Below are 19,293 nucleotides of genomic sequence, written 5' to 3'. Positions count from 1 at the left end.
TTCAGGCCGATACATTCTCGGTTGAGAAGAATGAGAGGAGACCTAATTGAGGTCTGGAAGATGTTAAAGGTGATTGATAATGTCGGTGTGGAGTGGATATTTCCTCATGTGGGGCAAACTAGAACAAGAGATCATAGTTTTAGGATTAGGCAGAGCAGATTTAATTGAGGGGTGAAAATAACTTACTTCTCTCAATGGGCTGTGAATCTGTGTAATTCACTTCCCCAATGTGCAGGGGATGCTGGGACGTTGAATAAATGAAGGGATATGGAGAGCAGACAGGGAAATGGAAATGAGCTGGCGATGACATCAGTCATGATTGTAATCAATGGCGGAACAGGCTTGAGTGGCTGGATTGTTCCTCGTTCTTATTCAGCCCTTTGACTCTGCTCCACAGGAACGGGGGAGGAACGGATACCAAACAGGAAGCAGGCCCTCCGGATAAATCAGTCTTAATCAGTTTGATAGAACGTAACCAGTGGAGTCACACAGTGACCAGTGCTGGGTCCTCAACTGTTTACAATCGATATCAATGATCAGGACGATATAACAGATGTCCTGCTACTATGTTTGATGATGACTCTAAGGTAAGAAAGTCATTAAGTTATTAACAAAATTTGGAGAGTGAATGTGGAGATATGGACAGGTAAAGTAAATGACTAATACTTTGCCAAGTGGAATATAATGGAATGGATACCCTGTCAGCTTTTCCAGGAAGAATGAAAGACAGTATGTTACTGAAATGTAGAGGGATTACATGAGATAGTGATAGTGTGTTCTGGAGGATTCATTCTGAACCATTCCGACATGGGAAGTATTGCTCTACCTCCATGATGGTCTGCTCCCTAACAAGCCCAGTGGTCCTATTGCTCTCGGTATACACGGGATATTTTGATGAGGTTGGTTGGCAGTGGGGAATGGTGGGTGTCTTGAGCCGTGTATCCAGGGGACAACCTTCAGCCAAGACACTATCATTTCTTTCCAATGGAGACCTAAAGAAGATGGGAATGGCTGACTGCTTCTGCATGAAGAGGAGGTGGCTGCTGCCAGGATAGTGGGTTCTTTACCAGGACAGTGTATATTCACCACATGAGGTCCTATCCATGGGCACATTGTAACATTATTGGAGTGAGAGTTCCTTCAGTTCCTGTAGCTCTCCTCATTAACATGGGTGGGGTGGGGGGCGGGGGGGGGGGGGGCACAGAGCCATGTACATCATCGGGAATCCTGTTATACGGAGAAAACACGGATACACCCGGCAGTTCTCTGCTGAGAGAGAAAACATACATCTCATCCAGCACAAATATCCTACTTTTCCGAATGTTGACATTGATGTTTACATACTGGGAGATGATGGATATGTCACCCAGTCCTGCCTGGAAGTTCCGGTTCATAGAAGCTGAATGAAACAGTGACCCTAACAGCCACTGGCAGTATCGTCCTTCCCTGGTATGAAGCTGGAGGTTGTGTTGAAGGAGGTGACACCGCTCTGTGACCAGCTCCTTGTTCAGTCAGTGTCCCCTCACAATCTGCTCCTGGGTTAAGTGTAGCTTTGTAATCTGTTCCTGGAAAACCTGGAATGGATACAGCAGATCCCTTTCTCCATACACACTGACTCTGTGGTTTCAGAGCTTCCCCTCTCTGCAGTCTCTGCTCCATTTATTGTTCATGTAACAGACCCAGATGCTGTAACTACAATCCCCATCCAGAGTTGGGTCACCAATCCTCAGGTCTCCCTGAATGTCTGAGGCAGCTCACTTCACAACCTCCAGCAAACCATCCCCAACCACTCCACTAACATTCAATAGCAGTGGGTAGTCAGTAGCCCCTCACCTACAAATGTTATGGATCTGACCAGACCAGATCCTGTCAAAATATTTTAAGCAGGCATCTTCGACCTTAACTTTTCCTTATTTTAAATGTAAATGTGAACTGTGTGTTCCAGATGTGTTGCAACTGGTCACCCCACTCAACGTTAAGCAAAATGTAATCCATTCAAACGCTGTAGTTAAAACACAATCAAAGAGAAGAACAGTTTGTGATACCTTCTCTAAAGGAACAACTACGCAAACAACTGATACAGTGCCTTCTACTAATTAACTGAACGAATACAGGAACATCCCATAAACACACCCCCTGGCAAAAAGGTAAATTCAGACACAAAATCTTATGTGCAGTTCTCCAATCCAGGAGGAAGCAACTTTAAGAGAGTTTTCAGAGAGAATAGCAGCTCGGGATCATGTATCGAAACTTCCAACCTTTCTGTGACCCCGAGCAGTTTCTGAATGCTGCAGCTAAAATCAAAACGAGAAGACCTGGTCTGTGAGAGCTCGGCGCTGTCCTTCCATTGCTCCCACAGTTTTGATAAAATCTAAACGCCTCCTCAGTTATATAGTGAAGCTTTTTTCAGGCGGCAGTTCGGCATTTCTGCCTTTAAGACCTCCTTTCCCAAAAAAAAACAAGAGAAAATAACTTTTAAAAGTGGCAGCATCGTCACAACTCCCCGTTTGAAAAAAAAATCAATATACAAAGATGGCCTCATTTTAAACCCTCCGTTCTTACAGTTTCAATATGTCACAATATCTATATATTGCACTGAAAGCATTCACAGCTCAATTCTATTTCAGTCAGTTTACTCCTGCCATAGAACGCCTCTGTTTTTCTTCATCCAAGTCTCGACAACTTGTCAGCAAGTACGGTTTCTCGTCCTGTCACTTGTATAACTTCCAAATTGAATGGCAGCAATAATAGCTCTATTTGAACAGACTGGAAGTTTTCACCCTACGTTTCTCTAAAAACGTTCAGGCGTTATGATCAGTCTATATATTTGTCTAAGACACGTTATTGGCAATTTAAATGCTGAAATGTTGTAACGCCAACACCAAGCTCAAGGCGTCCTTCCCAAGTGTTAAATATTTCTATTGATGGTTATACCGGACACTCCAATCACACGTTACATAATAGAGCACTTTTCATCTCTCCAATAGTCCTTCTGAATGATATATCTCCTCATGCCTCAGCTTAAATGTTTTACATGTTTCTGTACCTCTTAATGCTGTAACCCCTTTACCTGCTACTTCTGGTCGATGCCACTAAACCTTACTCTCACAGTTATATATTTTAAGATCTAGCACATTGTTCTCAATCCCTCTCAGAAGCCAAACTTTGATTTATGGACCAATTGATAATCATTATCCATTTCTGATTCTAATCATGCTATTTCAATACTCTATTCTTCCACACGAGTTCTCACGACTACAGGAAGTGAGTTTTTAAACAAATTCAAAGTAAGAATCTCTCTAACACTTTAATAATACCCTGACTCACCTTTCAAAATTACTTTGTTTAATTCCTTCAACTCAATGTACGTTTAATCATGGAGGAAATTATAAATTCTAAAACGCTATCTGTAAGCATCTGGCACAAGCTAACATACACTTCAAATGGCTTTCTTCACCTCCTCCAATAGGGATGCAAATATCTCACACCTTAAACCTATCAGCTTTGTTTGAATCAACAAAATCCACATGGTCACTGGCCACCGCATTCGTGTAGCCATTTTCTCAAATGAAATTGAAAAGACTTCTACATCCTTCTCATCAAATGTAGACAACGCCTGGATGTATTTAAACAGATCCCCATCAGGCCTTTGGCTACCATAGAGTTGCTCATCCTCACTATCTTCCTCATCAGCCAACCGTCTCCCTTCATCGCCACCATGCTTAGTCGACTTTCCTCTCAAACTGCTAACTTTTGAAGTTGAAAATCTCTCGTTTTTGCTTTTATTTTTCCTTTTTCTGTCTTTCATCTTCCTCTGCTTTTCTTTTAATTCTACTTTTTGCCATATTTCAAACTGTCTCAATTCCTTTTTGTGTTCAAGTCCTGTTATCTGCAAATAAATTCCAGCCATTTCTCAAGATTCTGATAGTGTTTCCAACAAAATTTAAATGCAAAGCTACAGCTGTAATTATCTCTCCTTTTCTCACAGGCTAACACACCCCCAACTCCAGCTTGTCTGCTAATTCTAAAAGCTTTGCCTTGCTCACCTTCTATAAAATCTCCAACTTCACTTCTTCCACACCCAGAGAAGTCTTAGAGACAGAAATAGCCATTGCTACACAAAGCACTGTACAAACCAACCGAATTCAACACCCAGACCAAAAGACACAAAACAAACAAAAGACGCTGCCTTTGAGCCCAAAAGTTTCCCTGTGCACATTCTCCCCGTCCCCGCGTTGGTTTTCTCCAGTTGTGCCATTTTCTTCCCACAGCCTAAAGAAATGCAGGTTAGGTGAAATGGCCATGTTAAATTGCCCGTACTGTTCAACGATGTGTAGGTTAGTTGCAGTAGTCAGGGGTAAATATAGAGTCATGGGGAGGGAAATGCAACTGGGTAATTTACTTTTCGGAGGGTTGGCGTTGAGTTGATGGGCCAAGTGACCTGCTTCCACACTCTAGGGATTCTAATCCTGAAGCCAATTTGGGATTATCGATTTCAAACCGAACAAGTGTCCCTATTTGCTGTGGAACAGAGCAGACTGAGCTAAAATACTTTAAGATGGTAACCTGGACGCCAACCTTGTCGAAGGTTAGATTCTCAACAGTATGGAAACAGGCCGTACGGCCTAACAAGTCCTAACAAGTCCTGACCCACGGAAGATCAAATCACCCAACCCCACTCCCCTACACCATATTTGCCCCTGACTAATGCACCTATCACTATGGGCAATTTCTCATGGCCACTTCACCTGACCTGCACATCTTTGGATTGTGGGAGGAAGCCATAGCACCCAAAGGAAACCGATGCAGACTCAGCTAGAATGTGAAAACTCCACACAGTCATACGTGAGAATTGAATCCACGTCCCTGGTGCTGTGAGTCCGCAGTGCTAACCACTGAGACACTGTGCCGTCCCACTACCTTACAGAATATGCAGTTGTCAAATGGGTGTTCCAGATGTGATGCGGCTGGTCAAACCACGTAACTTTAAGCAAAACACAATTTATTTAAACTCTCTAATAAAAATACATACAAAAAGGAGTTTATAATAACTTTACTGGGGATCTTAACAGAATAATAGATACAGTACCGTCTACTAAAGAACTGTTCCAATGTACTAACATCCCTTAAACTCATCCCTTGGCAAAAAGACACATCCAAGGTTAATCAGTCTTGCACGCAGTTCTCCAATCCAGGAGGACACAGCATAGACAAATTTCAGAGAGAATAGCAGTGAGGGATCATTTACTGAAGCATCCATCCTATCTCCGACTGCAAGCACCTCGTGACTGTTATAGCTCAGAAAAACTGGAAAGCCTTGTCTGTGAGAGCTTGCCATTGTTATCATTATTAATGTAAAAAACCCTACAAGCCTCCTAAGTTATTTACTTCAGATTTTTTCAGGAGACAGTACGGCATTTAAGATCTCTCTTCAAAGAAAATGAGACAATAACCTTTTTAAAAAAGTGACAGCATTGTCAGAGATGTTCGGTACCTGGCCCTTTACAATAATGCTCAAGGGGATTCCTCATGTTTCTAGCCACACGATCAACTCAGATGGACAAACACAGTCGTTAGATGTTCAGTGGACAGGCACAGACCACCTTTCAAAGACGTGAGTCAAAGCAGCTGAAACCTATCCAACATGGAGCACCACATGGTACACACTGGGAAGTGAACAACATCCCGATACACACACCAACATGGAATACCATAGGGGACACACCGAGAAGTGAACAGCAGCCAGGCGCACACCTCCACTGACATGGAACACACTAGGAAGTGATCAACAGCCCAACAGACACCCCGACTCCTGAACATGGAACACTACTTGGGACATATCGGGAAGTGAACAACAGCCCGAAACACATCCTCTGTCCATGGAACACCACATGGGACACATCGGGAAGTGAAGAACAAGCCGACGCACAAACCTCTGTCCATGGAACATCACATAGAACACATCGGGAAGTGAACAACAGCCAGACCTGTACATGGAACACCACATGGGATACACCGAGAAGTGCACAAGACACACGATTTCACTGTTTTTGAACTTCACAACGTCAGCACTCTATACACAAGGGAGCCAAAACCATGGCCAGGGAAAGATACAGTGGGACAGAACGATTCACATTAAAGACAGAAACAGACAGTTCATTAACTGAAAGCATGTTGTGGAAATAAGGAGAACAAGACTCCGTCCAATCCTCGGTAGTATAGTGTTCAGTAGTATAGTGGTTAGTATCCCCGCCTGTCACGCGGGAGACCGGGGCTCAATTCCCCGCCGGGGAGTCGGTGGCATTTTGAGAGGCCAGCTCCATATGTCAACCCCGGTGTGCCGTATTCAAGTCCTGTTTGCTCCAAAGGTGTGCATTCACATGTCCGAGCGGGCTGCTCTTGTAAACAATCTGACCAACAAACAAAAACCTATAATAGTCTCAATTCTGCGCTTGGGCGGCACGGTTGCACAATGGTTAGCACTGCTGCCTTACAGCGCCAGAGACCCGGGTTCACTTCCCGCCTCAAGCGACTGACTATGTGGACTTTGCACGTTCTCCCCGTGTCTGCGTGGGTTTCCTCCCGGTGCTCCGGTTTCCTCCCACAGTCCAAAGATGTGCCGGAAAGGTGAATTGGCCGTGCTAAATTGCCCGTAGTGTTAGGTAAGGGGTAAATGTAGGGGTATGGGTGGGTTGCGCTTCGGCGGGTCGGTGTGGACATGTTGGGCTGAAGGGCCTGTTTCCACACTGTAATGTAATCTAATCTAACTCTTAGAGAGCAAAATTACAAGAATGAGAATATTGGAAAAAGGTATTTTTAGAACAGCTGAACTGGTTTGTTTATTCAAATTCAAAATTGGCTTCACAGAACACTTCAAGCAACATAAACTGGGAGAAGATTACCGACTAACACGGAGAGCTGTGCAGACCATGCTAGTGCCCAGTAAACTGGATTATCTGCCCTGCATGGTGAGTATTGGAAACTCTTACTGTCATATGAGAATGATACACATATCAAGTACACAGAGCTGGGAAAGATTTCTGTCTCCATTAGACCAGTATAAAATGTGAATGTGCGCGTGTGTATGCGTGTGGTGGGGGGCGTGCATTTGGTGTGGTTGAATGTGAAAATCATTGCAGGAGAGAAAATACACTGAAAGGAAACCAGGTTAAATATGAACAACTGTCAGGGATTTGGATAATCGACAGAAAGAAACTGAGGGATGTTTCATGGACAGATGAGTTTAAATGTTTGAGAATATTAAAGGAAAGGTATTTCCAGACACTATAGCGATATAGATCAGCGTGTTCAGGAACGTCAGTTGGATGGGATTTTTGTCTGAGCCCGAATCAGATTTGTTTCTGCAGGTTTCAACCCGAGAGTGTCAGCAGCAGATTGTTGTCATCATTAAGTCTGTATTTCATGGCTCAAGGTTCAAACAGCAGATGGGTTTAGTCAGTGAAGTACATTCTGGAGCGGTGAGCAGTTAAAATTAATTATGGTCAGGGCATGGTGTCAGGAATCAGCTCATGGCCAAAGGGATCACCAAAGTTGTGATTCGTCTGTGTCAAACACCACCTGCAAGTTCCCCTCCAAGCCACTCACCACCCTGACTTGGAAATATACCGGTGTTCCTTCAAAGTCGTTGGGTCAGAATCCTAGAATTCCCTCCCTAACGGCATTATGGGTCAACGAACAGCAAGTGGATTGCAGCAATTCAAGAAGGCAGCTCACCACCACCTGCTTAAGGGCAAATAGGAATGGGATGTCAATGTTGGCCAGCCAGGGATTCCCAAGTCCAAGAATTGAATTAAAAAAAATATTGGCCAGGTATGGGATGGAGTCTCTGGAGGGAAATGGAGTTTGTAAACATAATAGTGGGCAATGACCTCCACACTCCCAATATTTAAATAACAAGGACAGTGAGACAATGGTTCACATCTGAAAGCGAGTAGGTCAACACAGAGACCCACGAGTAACACTACCAGAAGCAAGCAGGGAGACAGTAATTGAACAAGTTCCCTGATGCAGTTAGTAGTGTTCTGTGGAGTCAATATCTGGATTCACAGACTCAACATGAACAATAATAGTCACAAGAAGTGAAGACGAGATGAAAGAACAGTAACGCAGTCATAACTGGTTTTTAGAAAAAAAAACTTAGCTGGACAGTGAGACTTATCAGGGACACCAACGATAGACAGGAAAGGATCATAAAAATATTTAATAATGCGAAGTGCAAAATAGATCCGCCATGATAATGACAGCCAATCATAATATAGCGAAAGGTAAGAAATATCATCGGATAAACCCCTGTTCATTGTTGGCACATTCCAGACTAATGTTCTCAGTATATGATCGCTCCTCCCCTTCTCCATCTGGAGCTCCTTATCCCTGTTAGTGCTGTCGATGGTGCTCCCGTTCATACTATGGGATAACACATTGAACGATTCCCATTTATCATTAAAAGATGGAAACTCTCCACTGGGATAATTAGAGTCGATGGAGAGTAACATTAATCACAGTCACCGAACAAACAGGCTCAGTTAACCCCTTCCTTACATAACATTTCATATCGTAATAAAAGAGAATATTTACTCAGTCTGGATGGAATGGATGAGGGTTACTGACGGACGGACTATCGATGTTTTTTCCTTGTACGTGGTAGTATTGCCAGAGCACTGCGGGGCTGTATATGTCCCACTCTGTTTAAAAAGGAGAAAGGGATAAAAATAACAGAGCAGCTGCATAAGATGTCAGCTGGCGTAATTTCTGGATACATTAACGCAAGAGAGAAAATGAGGATTGCAGATGCTAGAGGTCAGAGTCGAGAAAGTGGTGCTGGAAAAGCACAGCAGGTCAGGCAGCATCAGAGGAACATTGACATTTCTTGTGTAAGCCCTTCATCAGGAATGAGGCTTGTGGCCCAAGCGAACTGAGAGATAAATGAGAAGGGGATGGGGTTGGAGAAGGTAGCTGATAATGTGATGGGTCGATGAAGGAAGGGTCGGAGATGATATGTTGGAGAGGAGGGTGGGGCAGATAGATGGGAAGGAAGTTGGACAGGTAGGATGGGGCGGTGCTGATTTGCAAGGTTGGAACTGGGATAAGTTGGAGGGAGGGGAAATGAGAAAACTGGTGAAATCCACATGGCTCCTATGTGGTTGCAGGGTCCCAAGGCAAATTTTAAGTCTTTCTTCCTCCAGGCGTCGGGTGGTTAAGGTTTGGTGGTGGAGGAGGCCCAGGACCTGCATGTCCATGGTGGAGTGGAAGGGGGAGTTGAAGTGTTCAGCCACGGGGTGGTGGGGTTGGTTGGTGCGGGTGTTCCAGAGATGTTCTCTGAAGTGTTCCCCACATTGGCGTCCGGTCTCCCCAACGTCGAGGAGACATCACGAGTAACGGGTAGTGTAAGCAACGTGTGTGGAAGTGCAGGTAAAACTCCGAAGGATGTGGAAGGATTCCATGGGGTCTCGGATGGAGGTGAGGGCGCTGGCTTCTAATTCTTGCAGTGACAGGGGAAGGTGCCAGGAATGGAGGCTGGGTTGTTGGGTGGCATGGATCTGACAAAGGAGTCAAGCCGGGAATGTTCTTTATGGAACGCAGATCGGGGTGTGGAGGGAAATATATCGCTGGTGGTGGGGGCCTGTTTGTCGGTGGTGCAAATGGGGGCGGATAATGCATTGTATCTGGAAATTTGGCGGGCTGGAAGGTTAGGAACAGGATGTTTTTTACCTGTTGAGTTTGGAGGGGTGATTGTTGAAGGCAGAGGTATGGGAAGTGGATGAGATGCTCTGGATGGCACCATCGACCATGTGTAAAGGGAAATTACTGTCTTTGAAGAAGGAGGCCATCTGGGATTTACACTGGGTTAAGAGTGTGGTCCTGGAAAAACAGAATGTGTCAGGCAGCATCGGAGGAGCAGGAAAATTCGACGTTTTGGGCAAAAGTCCTTCATCAGGAATAGCGCTTTTGCCCGAAACATTGATTCTCTTCCTCCTCGGATGCTGCCTGACTTGATGTGCTTTACAAGCACCGCACTCTCGACTGTAATCTCCCGTATCTGCAATATTCACTTTTGCCTACACGGTATGTTCTGCCAGTTCTGTAGTACTGCCTTTAATTTTGTTCTCACTGCTGTAGGAAATATGTTGTTAAACTAGAAAGCATGCCAAAAAGATTTCCAAGTATATTGTCAGTGTTGGGTGGGGCGGTGGTGGCGAGTGATGTTGAGCTACACGGAGAGTAGTAAATGAGAAAATGGGCTGGGGCTATATTCCCTGGAGCGTTGTTTCTGAGGAGTGACCTTATTGAGGTTTATCGTGGTTAATCCTGATGCTCGAGGGTGAGCTATGCCAAAGGCGAGGGAAATAGTCAGCACAATTGTTCACATTAAAACTGGACAATTATTCATCAACAACATGTTGCCGAACGATAGAGGTAGATTGAAGAATGGGACTGGCCGGAGGAGTCAGAATTTGGAGGGTCCAATCACATGAATGAGAATAAAAATAAAGGCATTGCCATATCAACTGAAAGGATTAGTTATATCACATTCTCAATCCACCTCAGCGAATCAGACCAGACACCATACACCCAGAGGAGATATCTGTTCAGCATGGACCACTGCGCAGTCCAGGCTAGTGTACTGCTGAACACCATGTTGCAATCAGTCCAGACCAGTACACTGGGCACACTGTAGCAGTGCATTTATCTATAAACCCAGATGAGATATGTGTTCAACAGGAAGCACTGTGCAGACCGGGTTGGTGTAATGTGCAATGCAACCACAATTTACCCAGAGTATGCAGACCACAGCAGTGCATTAATTTATAAACCAAGATGATATATGCGACCAGAGTGTGGAACTGTGTCCATCATCTCAGTGCATTGCTCAGTAACACTGTGTTAGATCACTGCCCACTGTGGGGAAACTTGCAGCCCATGCTGGAAGTAACAGGATGTACAGCTCCAATCCATTTACAGCTCCATATCTCCATTGTATCTTGACACAGGGATGCTGTGGGTGTGAACATCACAGCCAGGGAGAGATAGCGGGGGAATCAGTTTAAGAATCAACAAATGGGAGGGGTTTGGGTAATAGACAGAGAGCGCGAGATTGAGAGACAATGTCATGGAAGGATGTTTTCCCAGGATACAGAATTCTGAAATGAAGACATTTCAACGGTATCCTGCAACATGAGTCAGTGTTTCCAGGAATGATAGGTGAATCACATACTGGTGTGAGTTCAGATGACGGAGAGTATTGAGGATGAGCATTTGTTTGGCAGCTTTGTAACTGTGACTAGGGTCAGCAGAATCTTCGACACATTGGGCTGCATCTAACAATAATTGACCACAGTGCCATTTTCACTGAGTATAACAGAAGGATTGTCTGTATGAGACTGAGCTAGTTTCCTGTTGATATCTCAACGAACTCACCTCATTAACTACCTATCCCAACCCATAGCATCCCTCTCATTCAATGCCAGCTCGATTTCCCTTCATGGTTGGAGGTACTGATGAACGTCTGCATGACCCTAGATATTCCGTGATCCCTGACACTGGTGCCATCTTCAAAAGGCCGAAGGGCACACATTTCAGCTTTCTCCGGTTGGAGCTGCCCTGCATAGTTTACTCTGTGCATGGCAGATAACGGGCAATTACACAACGGTTTGTCAACAGAGTCACGGAAGTCCTGGTGGATGGGCTAGTACAGAGGAGGACCATTCTCTTCCTAAAGTGGGCCACACTACCAGACCCATCGAGCTTGATCTGAGCTCACCACCCAATTCAGTAGAGTTTCTGCGGTCTGAAGAAATGTCCAGCAATACACGACAAGCACCAATAACCTTCTCCGTTCTGTCAGGACAAGGGTCACCGTATTCTCTCTGCTTCATCACACTGCATATCTGTTATAGCACCGACCCCTGAACAAGGTTCATGCTCCACCAATCTCACTACTGCCAGCAGTCTCCCTTTCTCTCTCTCTCCCTCCACTTTACAACCCACACCAATAACACTGCATAGATAAAACAGTGTGGATTGACTCTCTCCGGACACCTCACCATGTCCCCCACCTACACCAGCACTAACAGCAAGGCCACCCACTCCTACCCTTCTCCCTCCCTTTCTCCCATTCCAGGAGAAACAGCCTGAAATAGGACAGAACGGGCCAAGTCGGCTTATGTGTAGTGCATGAGATACATTCCGTCACCCCCACCCGACATGTGGGGAGGACTCTGATAAGAGCCAGAATTTCCAGGACGCCTCGTGTGGAGATTCTGAAATATCCACGTCCCACCAACTGAGCAATTCTCACTTTAAACCCACTGGCAGTTCTATTCACCCCAAAACAATATAAAATCCGTGGCCCTGATGACATCTCCCTTTTAGGTTGAGCTGGTACAAATGAATCCCCAAGGCCTCGGTGGGCAGAAGGGTAGGCTCACAACGCATCACCACCACCACCTCCCAGGAAGGGAGCATGGAGGCTCCCTCCTTCACTTCCTCCTGTAAACAGCTCAGATACTGAAACCAATCTGTAATATTTTCTGCTTTCCCCACTTGTCCTGACATCTTCAATAATCTGTGCTCATATACACGCAGTGCCCTCAGCTCCAACACCCTTTTATACTGGTACAGAATGTATTATATTGATTTCAGAGTTATTCCTACAAAGGTGCATCACCTCACACTGCACCTCACATTGATTCTGATCTCCCACAAACCTGAACCCTACACCATTGTGTCACTGTCCTGCTGGAGTTCCACGCTGATCTCCACGAACTTTATAATTCATCCAGGTTTGGTATCTGCAAACATTGAAATTTTCCTACCGTCACACTCCACACAGGAATACTGACTCACTCACTATTGTGATCAAGTGCAATACTAACACACTCCCTGAGAACAGACCTAAATACTGGCAAACACCAGACAGAATAATTGAAATATTGACAAGGCTACCATGGAGCAAAAGAACTACTGACAGGCACTCCATGTCTCTGTGTGTTTCAGTGTATTAGTGAGTGTCTCTATGACTCGGCATTAGTGTGTATCTATCTGTGTGCATCAGTGTGAGGTGAGTCTGTAGTCTCTATGGTGCTTACAGTGATGTAGTATCCCCCAGATACGAGATCCAATGAAGGGCCCATTCACTTTTGTCCACAGATGCTGTCAGACCGGCTGAGCTTTCTGTTGCTGTCAGTCTCTGCTGGCCTCCCCATACAACTGTACACGTGGGAGTGGAGGGTGATAATCATCAGGGATTCAGTTTGGGAGGGATAGAGGGAGGGTAGCAGCTCACAGCACCATCCAAACACAGACAGACAGACACACACCAACACACATACACAGATACACAGACACACACTGACACATAGACACACACACACAGGCACACAAACAGACACGCATACACAAACACACACATACATACACACAGACACACACTCACACACACACACACAGACACACACACACAGATGCAGTCAAAAACAGATACATGCATCGATGGGCACACACTCAGAAACAAACACACACGCAGGCACACATACAGCTGCACACAGACACACACACATACTCAGAGAAACCCCACACCCACACAGACACAACCACACAAACACACACACACACACACACACCCGGATGCAGAGTGACACAGACGCACAAACAGATACACAGAGACGTACATACGCCGACTGACATACACGCGCAAACTCGTGTCCCTCAGCCCTACATTCTGATGTTCCATTCAGCTATTTGGACCCTCTACACAGGGGCAGATCTAGGCCACTCCGATGGTTAGGTGTAGTTTCGGAAATGTACTTGGAAAATCCAGGCTGGGTCAGGAAGTGAACCGCCATCCCCAATCCATCTTTCCAGTCTTCCCCTCTCTATAACTTCTGCTCGAGATGTGGGTCAGACCCAGGTTCGCTGGGAATGCAGTTCCCATACCCCATCCAGGGTTAACTCAAAAAATCTTCTGCTCTCCTTGAATGCAACGTTGTACAACACAGCTTCCAGGAAAATAACCAGTTATTTTCCAAAAGAAGAACATGACAACATAAGAAATGGGAGCAGGAGTAGGATATTCGGCCCCTCAAGCCTGCACTGTCTTTCAATAAGGGCATGGCTGATCTAATCAAGCGCTCAACTCCAATTTCCTGCTAACCCCTTGCTTCCCTCAACTTGCTGATATGTGAAAAGCCATTCACCCCGTCAGTGTCCCTTGGATGCTGCCTGAACGCTTGTTCTTTTTCAGCATTACAGACACACATACACAGCCACCCCACACCCAGATACACACACATGCCCAGATGCAGAGAGACATGCAGGTGCACAAACAGACACACAGAGATGTACACACGCCGACGGACACACACACACACAAAACACAGACAGCCACAGATGTCACCAGTTTCGTCATTTCCCCTCCCCCCACCTTATTCCAGATCCAACCCTACAACTCGGCCCCTCCTTCTTGTACTGTACAACCTGTTCGTCTTCCTTCCCAACTATCCACTCCACCTTCCACTCTAAACTATCACCTTCAGCCCACCTTCATTTAACAATCGCCTTCCCAGCTACTTTCCCCACAGCACCACCACCTTCCATTTATTCTTCAGACCCCTTGGCCAGAAGCCTCATTCCTAATGAAAGGGTTATGCTCGATATTTCGACTCTCCTGCTCCTTGAATGCTGCTTGAACAGTTGCGCTTCTTCAGCACCACACTTTTTCAAGACCGACACACGCACGCACACACAGACACGGAAACAAATACAGAAACAGACTCAGACACAGACAGACACACGTAACGACACACACACAAACACACTGACAGCCACACTTCGCACCCACGAAGACAACTAAACTCTCCCTCCACACACAGTCACTCACACTCTCCACACACGCACACATAGGCTCACACACGGGCACACACAGGCGCACACAGACACGCACACACAGACACACATACACACAGACACACACACACACACACACGGACAGACATACACAAACAGTCACATGCACACCCACAATCCCCACACATGCACACATCCGCTAACACAGGCACACACAAACAGATATATACACTCAAATAGACACACCCTAACACAGGCGCAGGCACATGCAAAACACACACGAACACACAGACACAAACACACATAGACACATTCACACACATAGGCAGAAAGATACACAAACAGATAGACATACACACAGGCATTCAGACAGAAGCTCACACTCATTGACGTACACCACACAGAAAACACACCCATACAAACCAACACACAGGCAAGCACAAACACAAACTCACACACACACAAACAGATAGATACCCACAACCACCCATACACAGACACCCACATTCCCCACACACATGCACACACACACAGATGTACACTGACACATAGGCACGCACACACACAGAACAAGGACACACGCTAACACACACAGATACACAAAGACATGCATACACACGCAGACGCACATACATACACACAGCTGCCAACACAGGCATACAAACACATAGACACACGCACAGATGCACGCACACACATTGACGCACACAAACACATACACACATGCACACACACAGGCACGCACACACACACATCCAGTAAATGCAATGTTTAGTGATTTACCCTTACAAATAATCTTAGATGCAAGAAAGGATTGAAAAGTCCTAAAACGCTCCAACAGAGCATGGCATTGTACCATTTTCAGCACAAGAGGGAGAGGCAGAGGGAGAGGGAGGAGTGGAAGGGAGGCTTTGAACACCATTCAATGATTCACCCCAAAACAAAACAGCTCCCATTCCACACAGATGCAGAAATAGAGATGCAAACATACATATACACACTCATGCAGAACACACAAAGAGATAGATACACATATAGAGACACACAAATCGACAAGCGCGGACAGAAATATGCAGATGCATACAAACACACATGCAAGCATAGAGTTATACAGGGGGTTTGAAAACAGACATATCAGTCCATACACTCAATTCTAACGATAATCTCAAACTAAACTCGTCCCACGTTCCAGCGCTTGGAACATATTTTTCCAAACCTTCACTTATTATTGTACTTAATAAAATGTCTTTTAAACGTTGTAACTTTACCCACACCTATCACTTCTGAGGACGTTCATGCCATACACGAATCAAACGATGTGTAATCACAACGCACTTCATAGGTCCTGATCAGATATACACAAGAACTCTGTGGGAATCTCGATTGCTGGAAATCTTGATGAGATGTTCTTATCATCAATAGCCATAGCTGAGGTGCTGGAATACATGAGGCTGACTAAACGTGGTGCGATTATTAAACAAACTGGCAAGGAAAAGCCAGGGAACAATAGACAAGTGAGCCTGACATCGGTGGTGGGCAAGTTGTTGGAGAGAATCCTAACGACAGGATTTACATGTATTTGGAAAGGCAAGGACTGATAAAGGAAAGTCAGCATGGCTTTCTGCATGGGAGGCCATGTCTCACGAACTGGATTACTTTCTATTTTAACAAGTAGCAAAAGGCATTGATGAGGGCAGAGCAGTGGACATGATCTATATTGGCTTCAGTAAGGCATTCATCAAGATTCCCCATGAAAGACTTGTTAGCAAGGTGAGATCTCGTGGAATACAAAGAGAAATAGCCATTTGGATACAGAACTGGCTCAAAGATAGAAGACAAGAGGGTTGTGGTGAAGGGTATTTTTTTCAGACTGGAGGCCCGTGTCCAGTGTTGTGCCATAAAGATTGGTGCTGGTTCCACTGCTCTTCATCATTTACATAATTGATTTGGATGTGAACATAGGAAGTATGGTCAGTTCATATTTGACTCCAAAATTGAAGATGCAGACGACAGAGAAAATGATTACCTCAGAATATAACGGGATCTTGATCAGATGGACTAATGGGTTGAAGAGTTGCAGATGAATTTAATTTAGATAAATGTGAAGTGCTACGGTTTGGAAAGGAAAATCAAGGCTTAGCTTATACATTTAATGTTAAGTCCCTGGGGAGTGTTGCTAAACAAAGAGACCTTGGAGAGCAGGTTCATAGTACTTTGAAAGTGGCGTTGCAGGTATATAGGATATTGAAGAAGGTGTTTGATATGCTTGTCGTTGTTGGACAGTGCATTGAATGTAGGAGTTGGAAGGTTATATTGTGGCTGTGCAGAACATTGGTTAGGCCACTATTGAATACTTCATACAATTACGGTCTCGCTCTTCGAGGAAGGATGTGTGAAACCTGAAAGAATTTAGAAAAGATTTACAAACATCCAGGGTTAGATGTTTTGAGATTTATGGAGAGGCTGAATATGCCAGGGTTATTTTCCCTGGAGCATCAGCGGTTGAGAAGTAATCATAGAAGTTTATATACTCACAAGTGAAATGGATAGTGTCAATAGCTAATGTATTTTCCCCGGGGTTGCACCCTCCAAATCGATAGGACATAGGTTTAAGGTCAGAGGGGAAAGACTCAAAAGGGATCTAAGGGGCAACGTTTTCAATGAGAGGTTGCTGTATATGTAACGAGCTGCCAAATGGAAGTTGTGCAGGCTGGGACAATTGCAACATTTCAAAGGCATCTGGACGGGCACATGAATAGGAAGTGTTTAGGGGGATATGGGCCAAATGCTGGCAAATGGAACCAAATTAATGTAGGACATCTGTTTGGCAGGGACAGGTTGCGTAGAGCTGGGTAGCTCTATGATACTATGTCTTCTGTATACCTTTCTCCTGTCATCTTAAAATTACCCCCTAGTCTTGAAATCCACCACCCTAAGGAAAGGGCACCTTCCATTCAACATTATCTCTGCCTCTCTTTGTTTTATAAACCTCTATGAGGTTGATAAGGTCTCTACTTTCCAAGCTGCAGTGGAAAAGGCCCTTTTCCATCGAGCCTGTCCTTATAACGTAAACACTTAATTCCCTGCAACAGGGAGAAAGTGAGGACTGCAGATGCTGGAGATCAGAGCTGAAAAATATGTTGCTGGAAAAGCGCAGCAGGTCAGGCAGCATTCAAGGAGCAGGGGAATCGATGTTTCGGGCATAAGCCCTTCTTCAGGAATGAGGACGGTGTGCCAAGCAGGCTAAGATAAAAGGTAGGGAGGAGGGACTTGGGGTGGGGGCGTTGGGAATGGGATAGGTGGAAGGAGGTTAAGGTGAGTGTGATCTGCCAGAGAGGGGGTGGGGGTGGAGAGTTCGGGAAGAAGACTGCAGGTCAAGAAGGCAGTGCTGAGTCCGAGGGTTGGGATTGAGATAAGGTGAGGGGGGAGGGGAAATGAGGAAGCTGGAGAAATCTGCATTCATCCCTTGTGATTGGAGGGTTCCTAGGCGGAAGATGAGAGCGAATATTAAGGAGGTCGCAACAGAGCTACTGAAAGAATTACTGACTATTCGTCAAAGCTGGTTAGATTCTGGAAAGGATCCTGCAGACTGGAAAACATGTATTGTTCCCCTAAACATTTAAAACAGGACGGAGAGGGCAAACAGAAAACTAAATAGTTTAATGTCAGCTGTGAGGAAAACATTGCAACCTTTCATAAGGAATGTGACAACGAGACACTTGGAAAATAATGATCTGATTTTCACCACGGCCCCTGTTCCCCAGCATTTCTGGAAGTTAGTTTCTGCACCTTCTTCTGTGGAGACAGATCCAATGTATTCCTCTCAGCAGGCAGGTGGCTCCTATCAGCTTGTGATATATCGGAGGACTGCACTCCGGACATGTCGCTCACTCCTGCCTGGAAAGTTCCAGATTCAATCCAATACACTTCATGGTGATGGATATGTAATCCACTCTGCCGGGAAAGTTCCAGAATCAATCCAGTTCACTTCGTGGTGAGTGTCAGCACAGTCCTGTCCCTGGTGTGAGTTTGAAGGAGGAGACACAGCTCAGTGACTACCTCATTTTTGAAAGACGCTGGTTTCACATTTTACACTTGGAAATGGTCCAGCTTAGACAAATGTTCCTGGAAATTCCTGGTAAGAACATGCAGTGCCCTGGTCCTCCCTGTGTACACAGTTTCTCTTCTGTGTATCCACAATTCCATGTGTTTACCATGGACCCAGAACACTCTGTAAATGCAGTGCTCATATCTGGTCCATAGTTGGGTCACCATAGACTTGGATATCCCTGAATAGACGCAGCAGCTGATAACAAAAACCTGAGACAAGCGTCCACAGAACGTCTCTTTACTCTGTAATTACTGGAGCAAGTCAAATCCTCACACACGGTGCACCCAACCAGTGTTAAAAATGTTTTTGTTCTTAGCAGA

Source organism: Chiloscyllium plagiosum, unplaced genomic scaffold (assembly GCF_037043375.1).
Source record: "Chiloscyllium plagiosum isolate Xiang-an unplaced genomic scaffold, Cpla_swu_hap1 HiC_scaffold_42, whole genome shotgun sequence".
NCBI lineage: Eukaryota > Metazoa > Chordata > Chondrichthyes > Orectolobiformes > Hemiscylliidae > Chiloscyllium > Chiloscyllium plagiosum.
Note: the sequence above shows the minus strand (reverse complement) of the source record.